General features: G+C 36.9%; 1 pseudogene; it reads right to left on the bottom strand.

Moving 5' to 3' along the window:
* Positions 1-11,763: 11,763 nt before the first annotated feature.
* LOC100967516 (probable ribosome biogenesis protein RLP24) lies at positions 11,764-12,258 on the bottom strand (annotated as a pseudogene).
* Positions 12,259-12,866: the final 608 nt, after the last annotated feature.

The following is a 12,866-nucleotide window of genomic DNA, read 5'->3' as shown; positions in this document are numbered from 1 at the left end:
TTTTTAGTAGAGACAGGGTTTTGCCATATTGGCCAGGCTGGTCGTGAACTCCTGACCTCAAGTGATCTGCCCACCTCGGCCTCCCAAAGTGCTGGAATTACAGGCATGAGCAATGGCGTGATCTCAGCTCAACTGCAACCGCCGCCTCCCGGGTTCAAGTGATTCTCCTGCCTCAGCCTCCTGACTAGCCGGGGTTACAGGCACGTGCCATCACGCCTGGCTAATTTTTGTATTTTTAGTAGAGATGGGGTTTCACCATATTGGTCAGGCTGGTCTCAAACTCCTGACCTCGTGATCTGCCTGCTTTGGCCTCCCAAAGTGCTGGGATTACATGCGTGAGCCACCGTGCCCGGCCTCCTTTACCTATTTTTAAATCGGGTTATTATTATTATATTTATTATTGTTGTTTTCACCTTTGATTTGTATGAGTTATTTATATATTTTGGATATTAACCACTTAACAGATATATGGTTTGCAATTATTATCTCCCATTTTGTAATTTTTCTTGTTGTATTCTGTTTAGAAACTTTTAAGTTTGATGTAGTCCAAGTTGTTTATATTTGCTCTTGTTTTTGTACTTTTGTTACCATTTCCCAAAAAATTACCGTCAAGACCAATATAGAGGAGGTTTACCATATGTTTTCTTTTTGAATTTTAAAGGATTCATGTGTTTTATTTAAGTCTTTATTTTACGTTGAGTTAATTTTTGGGTATAATTTAAGAAAAATGGTCTAATGTCATGCTTTTGCTTGCAGATATCCATTTATTTAGCACCAAATATTGAAGAGACTATGCTTTCTGCATTGTGCATTCTTAGTACCCTTATTGAAGATTAACTGACCTAATATAAATAGGTTTTTTTCTGGGTCCTCTACCATGTTCCATAGGTTCTTTTGTCCACTTTTATGTGCATGGCATCACGTTTTTATTACTGTAGTCTTGAAATATAGTTTGAAATCAAAACTATAATGCCCTCAACTGTTTTCTTCTTTCTCAAGATTGCTTTAGCTATTCAAAGTCTGTTAGAGTTTCATATAAATTTTAAGCTTATATTTTCTATCACTGAAATAGGTCACTAGAATTTTGATAGGAAATTCATTGAATCTATAGATTGCTTTGGATAACATGAAAACTTTAACAGTATGTATTCTTCCAATCTATAAATGTGGCACAATTTTACATGTGTGTTCTCCAATTTTTATTAATATCTTTTATTTTTCATCATAAAGGTCTTTTATCTGGTTTAATTTCTAAGAAATTTATTATTTTGATGCTTTTTTAATTAATTTTTTTTTTTTTTGGAGATGGAGTCTCGCTCTGTCACCCAGGCTGGAGTGCAGTGGTGTGATCTCGGCTCACTGCAACCTCCGCCTCCCAGGTTCAAGCAATTCTTCTGCCTCAGCCTCCCGAGTAGCTGGGACTACAGGTGCATGCTACCACGCATGGCTAATTTTTTTGTGTTTTAGTAGGGATGGGGTTTCACCATGTTGCCCAGGCTGGTCTCGAACTGCTGAGCTCAGGCAATCTGCCCACTTCGACATCCCAAAGTGCTAGGATTACAGGCATGAGCCACCGCACCCAGCCTTGATACTATTTTAAATGAGATTATTTTTTTCTTTTTTATTGGATAGTTTGTTGTTAGTGTATGAAAACAATTGATATTTGTATGCCAATTTTATATTCTGCTAATTTACTGCATGCATTTATTATGTTAAACAGCTTTTTGGTGTACTATTTATTGTGTTGTTTTTTTTTTTTTTGAGATGGAGTTTCGCTCTTGTTGCCCAGGCTGGAGTGTAATGGCGTGATCTTGGCTCCCGGCAACCTCTGCCTTCGGGGTTCAAGTGATTCTCCTACCTCAGCCTCTCAAGTCGCTGGGATTACAGGCATACACCAATATGACAAGCTAATTTTGTATTTTTAGTAGAGATAGGGTTTCTCCATATTGGTCAGGCTGGTCTCGAACTCCCAATCCCAGCTGATCCACCCGCCTCGGCCTCCCAAAGTGCTGGGATTACAGGCGTGAGCCACTGCGCCAGCTATTTATTGTTTTCTATATATAAGAGTATGTCATCTACAAACAGTGACATTTTTCTTTTTTTTTTTTTATTTCAGATGGCTTTTTTCATTTTATTGCCACATTGTTATACTTAGGATTTTCAGTAATATGTTAAAATAGAAGTATTTGAATTAGACATAATGTAGTCTTCTTGTAAATCCTTTCTTATTTTGAGCAGACTTTGCTTTCAGAACTTTGTTTTGTAGGGCAGATACCAGGGCAGGGTTCTGCAGTTGGGTTCACATAAGGTAGGCCTGTTACAAGATGTGTAGATGAGTGTGGCTCCTTCTGAGTACCTGGGAGGGTTTCCTCGGGTCTCTGTGTAGGTTCCCAAGTAGGCAGGACTGTCCATGAACTGTGGCTAAGATGGCTACAACTGAGTCACAGACCTGCTTCAGAGGTCACAGTAAAGACTAAAGGCCAAGTTCTGTAGGCCTGCCTCCATGACCATGACTGAGTGTCCTGAGGTCTCTGGGAAGGACTGCTTCTAGACCGTGGCTAGAAGGCATCAGAGATGATTACAGAGTCACTTCAGAATATTCAATGTGACTGAGTTGAGTGAGTCATTTTCTGGTCTGTAACCAAGATCAGGAGCCCTCAAGTTTGCCACCTGAATGAGGGCCTGCCTTCCCAATACAGCCCTCCTCAGTCTTGGGCTTTTGCAGGGCATCACAATACTCTCCCTGGATCCCAAAACTCTCATAAAGGCACTTTTGTCCATGGATGGCAGCAAAATTATTGTTGCTCTGGCAGGATAAACAAGAGTGACCCCCCCTATTTCCACATTCCTGCTGATGTCACTCTCCCAATATGGTTTCACTTTCTATTTTTCTGTCTTTCAAATTTGTCTGTAATTTTAGATTCAAAGGTTCAGAACAATATACTGTAATTTACATGTTATGTAAGAAGTTAATTAGCTACTAGGCACTCCTTATTTATTAGAATGTTCATTTGTAAGTTTTATAGTAGCCAAAAATACATCAAGATTTTCATTTTCTCAACCTATATCGAAATTATTATATAATTTATTCCAAAATTTTTATTTTATATATCAGTGACTCATGTTTTCAACATACACATTTTTACTTTATTTAGAAGTCTAAGGCTTTTTTTTTTTTTTTTTTTTTTTGCTTCTAAAGACTGGATTGCAGACTTTTAATTTTGTGTAAAAATAGCATCAGTATATTAATAGTAAGAAATTATCTTTACTGTCTTTAAATGCTTATTAAAATTTACTTATTAGAGCATTTTCTTATTGACTGTAGTGCATTTTCTGTAAAATTTTACTGCCAAAGCAGGATTTAGACTATGATATAGCTGTTAAGTGCTGCTGTCATTTCCTGTGCTCAAAATAAAGTTGTTTCTTGACCGGGCATGGTGGCTCATGCCTGTATTCCCAGCACTTTGGGAGGCCGAGGCGGGTGGATCACCTGAGGTCAGGAGTTCAAGACCAGCCTGGCCAACTTGGTGAAACCCCCATCTCTACTAAAAATACAAAAATTAGCCGGGCATGGTGGTGGGCACCTGTAATCCCAGCTACGTGGGAGGCTGAGGCAGGAGAATCACTTCAACCTGGGAGGCGGAGGTTGCAGTGAGCTGAGATTGTGCCATGGCACTCCAGCCTGGGCGACGGAGTGAGACTCCATCTCAAAAAAAGATAAATAGGCCGGGCGCGGTGGCTCACGCTTGTTATCACAGCACTTTGGGAGGCCGAGGTGGGCAGATCAAGAGGTCAGGAGATCGAGACCATCCTAGCTAACACGGTGAAACCCCGTCTCTACTAAAAATACAAAAAATTAGCCGGGCGTGGTGGCGGACGCCTGTAGTCCCACCTACTCTGGAGGCTGAGGCAGGAGAATGCCATGAACCCGGGAGGCAGAGCTTTCAGTGAGCAGAGATTGCACCACTGCACTCCAGCCTGGGCAACAGAGCAAGACTCTGTCTCAAAAAAAAAAAAAAAAAGATAAATAAAATAAAATAAAGTTGTTTCTTAACTATACCTGTCTGCTATTCTCCTGTAGCAACCAGGGATGATTGGTTTCATACATGTTAAAATAAATAAATAAATCAAGAATAAAAAGGACCAGGTGCGGTGGCTATCATGCCTGTAATCCCAGCAAATTGGGAGGCCGAGGCAGGTGGATCACTTGAGGTCAGGAGTTTGAGACCAGCCTAGTCAGCATGGTAAAAGCACATCTCTACTAAAAATACAAAAATTGGCCAGGCGTGGTGGCACACACCTGTAATCCCAGCTACTTGGGAGGCTGCGGCAGGTGTATGGCTTGAAACCAGGAGGCGGCAGTTGCAGTGAGCTGAGATCCTGCCCCTGCACTCCAGCCTGGGTGACAGAGTTAAGACTCTGTCTCACAAAAAAAGTATAAAAAAGAAAAAAAATTACTGCCATATGGTAGACACCAATTATTGCAAATGTGTCCACTCCAGAAGTGCACAAGCACATTTGAACACTGTAGTTATCTAGCAAAATTATTTCTTAATAGTACATCAATGTAGCCTACAGAATTTTATGGGTAAATGTTTCTCTTATTTTTGTTGTACAATTCATATTACTGGGTTTCTCTTTTAGGGTAGATTCCTTGACATCAGTTTATTGTGGTTTTGGTTTTACTTATGCATTATAGCTTTGGATGACAATTTGCAACTCTATATATGCACTTTAAGTCAATGTGGGGCTTAATTAGAAAATGAATCCACCAGATGGCTGTCATTCTTAAATTACACATATGAATGTGCATGTTGTCTATAAATATGACCCCAACTTTGTTCATAGCTTATCTTATATATTTTTTCTTGGCTGATCTTTTATGTTTTTTTATCTTGTCTAGGTGAGTAGTCAGGAAAATAATCTTAGTTTTACTGTGTGTTTGTTGATGAATTTGTATTTTCTCTATGTGAAACAATTTTGTGATTTGAAGGTAATTTTTGGATAGCTTTGTAACTCTGATTTTTTTAGTTATCCTTTAAGAAAAATATTGTGGTAAAGAACATAACATCGAATTTACCATCTTAAATCTTTTTTTTTTGAAACGGAGTCTTGCTCTGTCGCCCAGGCTGGAGTGCAGTGGTGCAATTTTGGCTCACTGCAACCTCCACCTCCTGGGTTCAAGCAATTCTCCTGCCGCAGCCTCCTCAGTAGCTGAGATTACAGCGTGCACCACCATGCCCAGCTAATTTTTTTGTATTTTTAGTAGAGACAGGGTTTCACCATGTTGGTCAGGCTGGTCTCAAACTCCCCACCTCAGGCAATCCAACTGCCTCGGCCTCAATCTTTTTAAGTGTATGTTTCAGTTGTGTTATGTATAGTCACATTTTAATGCAAAAGACCTCTAGAATGTTTACATCTTGCAACACTAAAACTCAATACCCCTTATATAACAACTGCCTATTTCACCTTTTCTCTACCCCTTGACTAATGCCATTCTACTTTATGTTTCTATTTGACTACTTAAGATATTTCATAAAAATGAAATCATACGCTATCTGTCACTTTGTTACTGGCTTATTTCAGTTAACATTCTCAAGATTTATTCTTAGAGAATGTGACCAAATTTCCTTTTTAAAGGCTGAATAATGCTATTGTGTGTATATGTGTGTGTATACATATGTTGTGTGTATATATATATATACCCACTATAGTGCACATATATGTGTGTATATATATTTGGCATATATATAGATAGATAGATAGATATACACCACATTTTTTTAATTGCTCATTAGGGACATCTGGGTTGCTTCTACCTTTTGGATTTTGTAAACATTGCTATAATAAACAAATATTGTGTGTGTGCAGATATCTCTTCCAGGTTATGTGTGTTATATTTTGGATGTATACTTAGATGTGGAATTGCTGGATACTATGACAATTCCATTTTTAATTTTTTGAAAAACTTCCATATTGTTTTTTATACTGGCAGAGTCATATTTTCCCAGCAGCAGTTTACAAATTTTCTCTCTCACGTCTCCACGTTCTTGACAGATTTTTTTTGTAGTCATTATTCTAATTGGTGTGAGATAATATCTCATCGTATTCTGCTTTGCATTTTTGTAAATCATCCTTTCAAATGCTTATTGGCCATTTGTATATTTTTCGAGAAATATCAGTTCAATTTTGTTCTCATTTTTAATTTTGTTCTTCACTTTTTTGTTGTTGAGTTTTAGGAACTGTTTATATGTTTTTGATACTAACACCAATCAAATATGTGATTTGCAAATATTTTTACCTTTTTCTACTTCACCATTTCCTTTGAAGTGTAGAAATGTGGAATTTGATATACTCCCATTTTTCCGTTCTTTGTTATTTATACATTTAATTCCATACATAAGAAAGCGCCAAGACTGATGTCATTATATTTTCTCCTATACTTTTTCTAAGAATTTCATTAGTTATGTTTTTTACGTTTAGTTAATCCCTTTAAAAGATTGTTTTGTATCTGGAGAAAGGAAAGGATCCAACTTTGTGGTGTTTTTAATGAAGATATTCAGTTTTCAACATTATTTGTTAAAGACATTCTTCTTTCCCCATTGTATGATCATGGCTACATTGTGGAAGTTCATTTAATCATATGTAAAAGGGTTTGCCTCTGGGCTTTCTGTTCTGTTCCCTTATATAATTATCTGTCTTTATGTCAGTACTACATTGTTTTTATATCTGTAGCTTTGTTATATGTTTTGAAATCAGGAAGTGTAATGCCTCTTTGTTCTTGTTTTTTGGGAATGCGTGCCTAGTCATTGTCCCTAACAGAAATTTTAGGATTCTGAAAATACTTCTGCAAAAAAGTACCATTGGGGTTTTGATATATATAAAATTGAAGTTGTACATAACTCTTGGTAGTATTAAAGTCTTAAAAATATTAAATTATTTTACCCTTGAACAAAAATATGTTCAAGCGTGTGTTTAAATAATTCCAAGTAATTTGGGATTTGCCACTTTTTCTTCTTTAATGTCTAGTTTCATTTTATTTTGGTCAGAGAAGATATATTTCATGATTTCAATCTTTTACAATTTTGTATGTCTTATTATGTATCCTAACAGAATTTGCCATGTGCGATTGAGAATACTGTGTATTCTGCCAGTTTTGACTGAAGAGTTTTGTACATGTTTATTAGGTCTATTTGCCTATAATGTTCAAGTTTTCTGTTTTTTTAATTGACCTTATATTTGATTTTTCTATTCATTATTGAAAGTGGGGTCTGGTCTAGAAGTACACAATTATTGTGTTGCTGTGTATTTCTTGCTTCATTTCTGTCAATATTTGGTGTAATATACACACAAAAATATGTAAATTTATATAACTGTTACAGATTCCTGGTAAATAGATTTTTTTTATTTTTTAATTTTGTGGGTACATATTAAGTGTATATATTAATGTGTTTCTTGAGTTTTTTTTTTTACAGGCCTAAAGTGTTTAATAATGACACCAGGGTAAATGAGGTATACATCACCTCCAGCATGTACTATTTTTTTGTATCATGAATATTCCAATTATACTTTTTTAGTTATTTTGAAATGTACAATAAGTTATTACTGACTGTAGTCACACTGTTGTGCTATCAAATACTAGATCTTATTCATTCTAATTATAATTTTGTACTCATTAATCATCCCTCCTCACTACCCTTCTCTGCCTCTGATAACTATAATCTACTCTTCATCTTCATGAGTTCAGTTGTTTTAATTCTTAGATCCCACAAATAAGTGAGAACATGCAGTTTTTGTCTTCCTGTACCTGGCTTATTTTACTTAATATAATATCCTCCAATTCCATCCACTTTGTTGCAAATGACAGAATCTCATTTTTTATGGCTAAGTTGTACTTATTGTGTGTGTGTATGTAGTACATTTTCTTTATTCATTTCTCTGTTGATGCATACTTAAGTGGATCCCAAAACTTTGCTATTGGTAATAGTGCTGCAATAAACATGGGAGGCCAGATATCTATTCAATATACTAATTATTTTTATTTTTTGGTATGTATACCTAGAAGTGTGAATGCTGGATCATATGGTAGTCCTATTTTTAGTTCTTTAAGGAACCTCCATACTGTACTTCATAGTCACTGTATTAATTTATATTCCCAGAAACAGTGTATGAGAGTTCACTTTTCTTCACACTTTCAGCAACATGTATTATTGCCTGTCTTTTGGGGAAAAGTCATTTTAGCTGGAGTGAGATGATATCTCATTGTAGTTTTGATTTGCATTTCCCTGACAATCAGTGATACTGAGCACCTTTTTATATACCTGTTTGTCATTTATATGTCTTCTTTTGAGAAACAATTATTTTATCCAATCTTAATGGGATTAATGCATTTTTTTCATAGCATTTTTAAGTACCTTATATATTCCTGTTATTAGTCTCTAGTCATATAGATACTATGCAAATAGTTTTCCCATACTGTGGGTGGTCTCTTCACTTTGTTGATTGTTTTTTTTGCAGTGCAGAAGCTTTTTAACTTGCTGTAATCCTGTTTGTTCCTTTTTTTTTTTTTTTTTTTTTTGAGACAGAATTTTGCTCTTGTTGCCCAGGCTGGAGTGCAATGGCGCAATCTCAGCTCACCACAACCTCCGCCTCCCGGGTTCAAGTGATTCTGCTTCCTCAGCCTCCCAGGTAGCTGGGATTACAGGCATGTGCCACCATGCCCAGTTAATTTTTTTATTTTTAGCAGAGATGGGGTTTTACCATGTTGGCCAGGCTGGTCTTGAACTCCTGACCTCAGGTGATCCACCCACCTCAGCCTCCCAAAGTACTAGGATTAAAGGCATGAACCAGCACGCCCAGCCCTGTCTGTTCATTTTTGCTTGGTTGCCTGTACTTGTGAGGTACTACTCAAGAAATTTTTGCTCAGTCCAGTGTCCTGGAGAGGTTCCCCAGTTTTTTGGGATTTTTTAGTAGCTTCATAGTTTCAGGTCTTAGATGTAAGTCTTTAGCCCATTTTGCTTTTATTTTTGTATATGCTAAGAAATAGAGATCTAGTTTTATTTTTCTGCATATGGATATTTAGTTTCCTCAGCATCATTTATTGACAAGACTGTCCCTTTTTGCCAATGTATGTTCTTGGCACCTTTGTTGAAAATAGGTTCACTGTAGATATACAAATTTTTTTCTGAGTTCTCTATTCTGTTCTATTGGTCTATGTGTCTGATTTTATACCAGAACCATGCTGTTTGGGTTACTATAGTTCTGCAGTATAATTTGAAGTCAGGTAATGTAATTTCTGATTTGTCCTTTTGCTCATGATGGCTTTAGCTGTTCTGGGTCTATTGTTGTTCAATATAAATTTTGGAATCTTTTTTTCTATTTCTGTGAAAAATGTCATGGTATTTTGATATGAATTGCATCAAATCTCTAGATTGCTTTGGGTAATAGGAACATTTTAACAGTATTGCTTCTTCCAGTCCATAAAAGTAGAATATCTTTCCATTCTTCTGTTTTATAGTTTTCATTATAGAGATCTTCTTGTTTCTTTGGTTTAGTTTATTCTTGGGCATTTCTTTCTATTTGTTGCTATTGTAAATGGGATGACATGCTTGATTTCTTTTTCAGATTGTTCACTGTTGGCATTTAGAAATGCTACTAATTGTTTTTGAGATGGAGTTTTTATTATTATTATTATTGTTATTTTGAGATGGAGTCTTGCTCTGTCACCCAGGCTGGAGTGCAGTGGTGCGATCTCAGCTCACTGCAGCCTCTGCCTCTTGGGTTCAAGCAATTCTTCTTCCTCAGCCTCCCAAGTAGCTGAGATTATAGGTGTCTACCACCACACCCAGCTAGTTTTTGAATTTTTCGTAGAGGTGGGGTTTTGCCATATTGGCGAGGCTGGTCTCGAACTCCAACCTCAAGTGATCCGCCCCCTTTGGCCTCCCAAAGTGCTGGGATTACAGACTTGAGTCACCGTGCCTAGCCACAATGCTACTACATTTTGTATGTTGATTTTGTGTGCTGCAGTTTTACTAAATTTTTTTGTTAGTTCTAATAGTTTGTTTTGATGGAGACTAGGTTTTCCAAATATAAGATTATATCATCTGCACGCAATATTACTTTGACTTCTTTCTTCCTTATTTGAATGCCCTTTCCTTCTCTTGTGCGATTGCTGTAGCTACAACTTCCCTGACTATGTTGAATTAGAGTGGTAAAAGTAAGCATCTTTCTTTTGTTCCAAATCTTAGAGGAAAGATTTTCAGTTTCTCCCCACTTAATGTAATTGAGACGTGGTTCTATCATATATGGCTTTTGTCATGGTGAAGTGTGTTCTTTCTATACCCAGTGTTTTTAGGGTTTTCTTATGAACCAATGTTAAATTTTATCACGTGTATTTTAAGCATTACTTAAAATGTTCATAAGGATTTGTCTTTGGTTATGTTCATATAATGTATCACATTGATTGATTTGTGTATGTTGAACCATCTTTTTATCCCTCGAATAAATTCCAATTGGTCATGATGAATGATCTTTTTATTTATTTGTTTATTTTTATTTTTTTTACTTTAAAAATGGTTTTATTTTATGTGCAAATAATGAACAGATATTGTACCCATAAATTCTACTTTACAAAAACAGGAGTTTTTTTTTTAAAAAGAAAACCAGATAATAACTTTTAGAAGGCACTGGGATTCCTCTGCTTCTAGATCATTGCTAGACTAGAAAAATAAGGTTTGTTCTACCAGGAATCACAAGTTAGAACTGAGTATCCTCCAAAGTGGAAAGTCTAGAGTGTAGTGCCATTTATTCAGTTCTCATCCCCAACTTCCACAACTACCTATCAGAACGGTTAAATCAGGTCAAAACAGTCCAGCATAATTAGACTTCATCAAACAATGCCGTTATGCTTTTCTAAGATGCAAATAAACCAGAACAGGATATACTAAAATCAAAATAATATTTGACACTGTCATACAAATTGTTAGTTCCTTATCCGCCCCCCACTTTTTTTTTTTTTTTTTTGAGACAAAGTCTCACTCTGTCGCCCTGGCTGGAGTGCAATGGGGTGATCTCGGCTAACTGCGACATCCACCTCCTGGGTTCAAGAGATTCTCCTGCCTCAGCCTCCAGAGTAGCTGGGATTACAGGTGCCCACCACTGCGCCTGGCTAATTTTTTGTATTTTTAGTAGAGACGGGGTTTTACCATGTTGGCCGGGCTGATTTCGAACTCCTGCTCAGGTGATCTGCCCACCTCTGTCTCCCAAAGTGCTGGGATTACAGGCGTGAGCCACAGTGCCCAGCCATATCCCCACTTTTATAACATTAATAAAGAGAATATTTTACTGCAAAGAATATTTTATTTTATACATCACTAGCCATGAATTTTTGCCATTAGTGATTACACAAATGCCGCCTAGTGCCACTGTCCAAATGGCAGAACTATTTTACGTCTACAATTCACTTCTATAGTTGTAAGTAGAATTTTCATGGTTTACATAAATACATCTATCAGTGAAGATTTAACACTGGAATGCAATCTAACATCCGTAATATCTGATGTTTTGTAGATAGCAATGTAGGAAAGATATATTTTAATCACTTTTCATTTAAGTGACCTTATGTAAAAAATAAACCAATTTAAGTGACCTTATGTAAGTGACCTTATTTGTGATCTTATGTAAAAAAGAAACCATTTAAGTGACCTTATGTAAAAAATAAACCAATATCCATTTTCAAATGTATATAAATGGTTACAGAGATTTTTAAGAAGCATCTTTCATGTCCACATCCTCTTGTAACTGCTGTACCATTTTCTCTTCCAGCTGCTTCCCTTTGCCTGCAAGCCTCAGATAAGATGGATGTTTTGATTGACTTCTTTGATGTCCTGAACTTTCTGTAGCTCTTTCTTTTTCTTCAATCTGTTCATTATAAATTTAGCTCGGTGTTTCTGTTTGATCATCTCTTTAACTCACTTTATTGCATCAATAGTTTTATTGCATAGCTCTCGCTGGTATTTGATAGGTTCATTTCTACGTTTTTCAAATTCAAATGAACTATCCACTGTAAGCTCTTTACCAGCTGCTTTCTGGATGGAATGCTTTGGTCCACCTAACTTTGCGAGGATTGCACTTCTTTTTAAAGTTTTTATGACATTTAGATTTACGAAATCTGAACACCTTGCAATCATTGCGGATGAACATCATGCCATGGCCAGGGTAGGTGGGCCCCAAACAGAAATAACATATCTCGACATGCATGTCAAACCCGCGGGTCCCTACGGACCGAATGCCAAGCTTGAGAGGAAGTTGAATGATGTTTTTAATGTGTTGTTGAATTTGGTTTTCTAGTATTCTCTTAAGGATTTTTACAATGATGTTTATCAGAGATATTGGCCTCAGAGATATAAGTCAGTTTTCCCTGCTCTTGCACAGCCTTTCTCACCTGTCACTATGTAAGATGTGCCTGCTTCCTTTTCTGCTGTGATTGTAAGTTTCATGAGGCCTTCCCGGCCATGCTGAACTATGAGTCAATTAAACCTCCTTTGTTTATAAATTTCCCAGTCTTGGCCGGGCGCGGTGCCTCACGCCTGTAATCCTAGCACTTTAGGAGGCTGAGGTGGATGGATTACCTGAAGTCAGAAGTTTGAGTCCAGCCTGGCCGACATGGCGAAATCCCATCTCTACTAAAAATACAAAAATTAGTCAGGCATGGTAGCGGGTGCCTGTAATCCCAGCTACTCAGGAGGCTGAGACAGGAGAATCACTTGAACCTGGGCGGTGGAGGTTGCAGTAAGCCAAGATTACACCACTTCACCCCAGCCTGGGCTAAAGAGCGAAACTCCGTCTCAAGAAAAAAAAAAATTACC

This window comes from Pan paniscus, chromosome 6 (genome assembly GCF_029289425.2).
Source record: "Pan paniscus chromosome 6, NHGRI_mPanPan1-v2.0_pri, whole genome shotgun sequence".
NCBI classification, from domain to species: Eukaryota; Metazoa; Chordata; class Mammalia; order Primates; family Hominidae; genus Pan; species Pan paniscus.
This window is presented reverse-complemented; position numbering and strand designations above follow the sequence as displayed.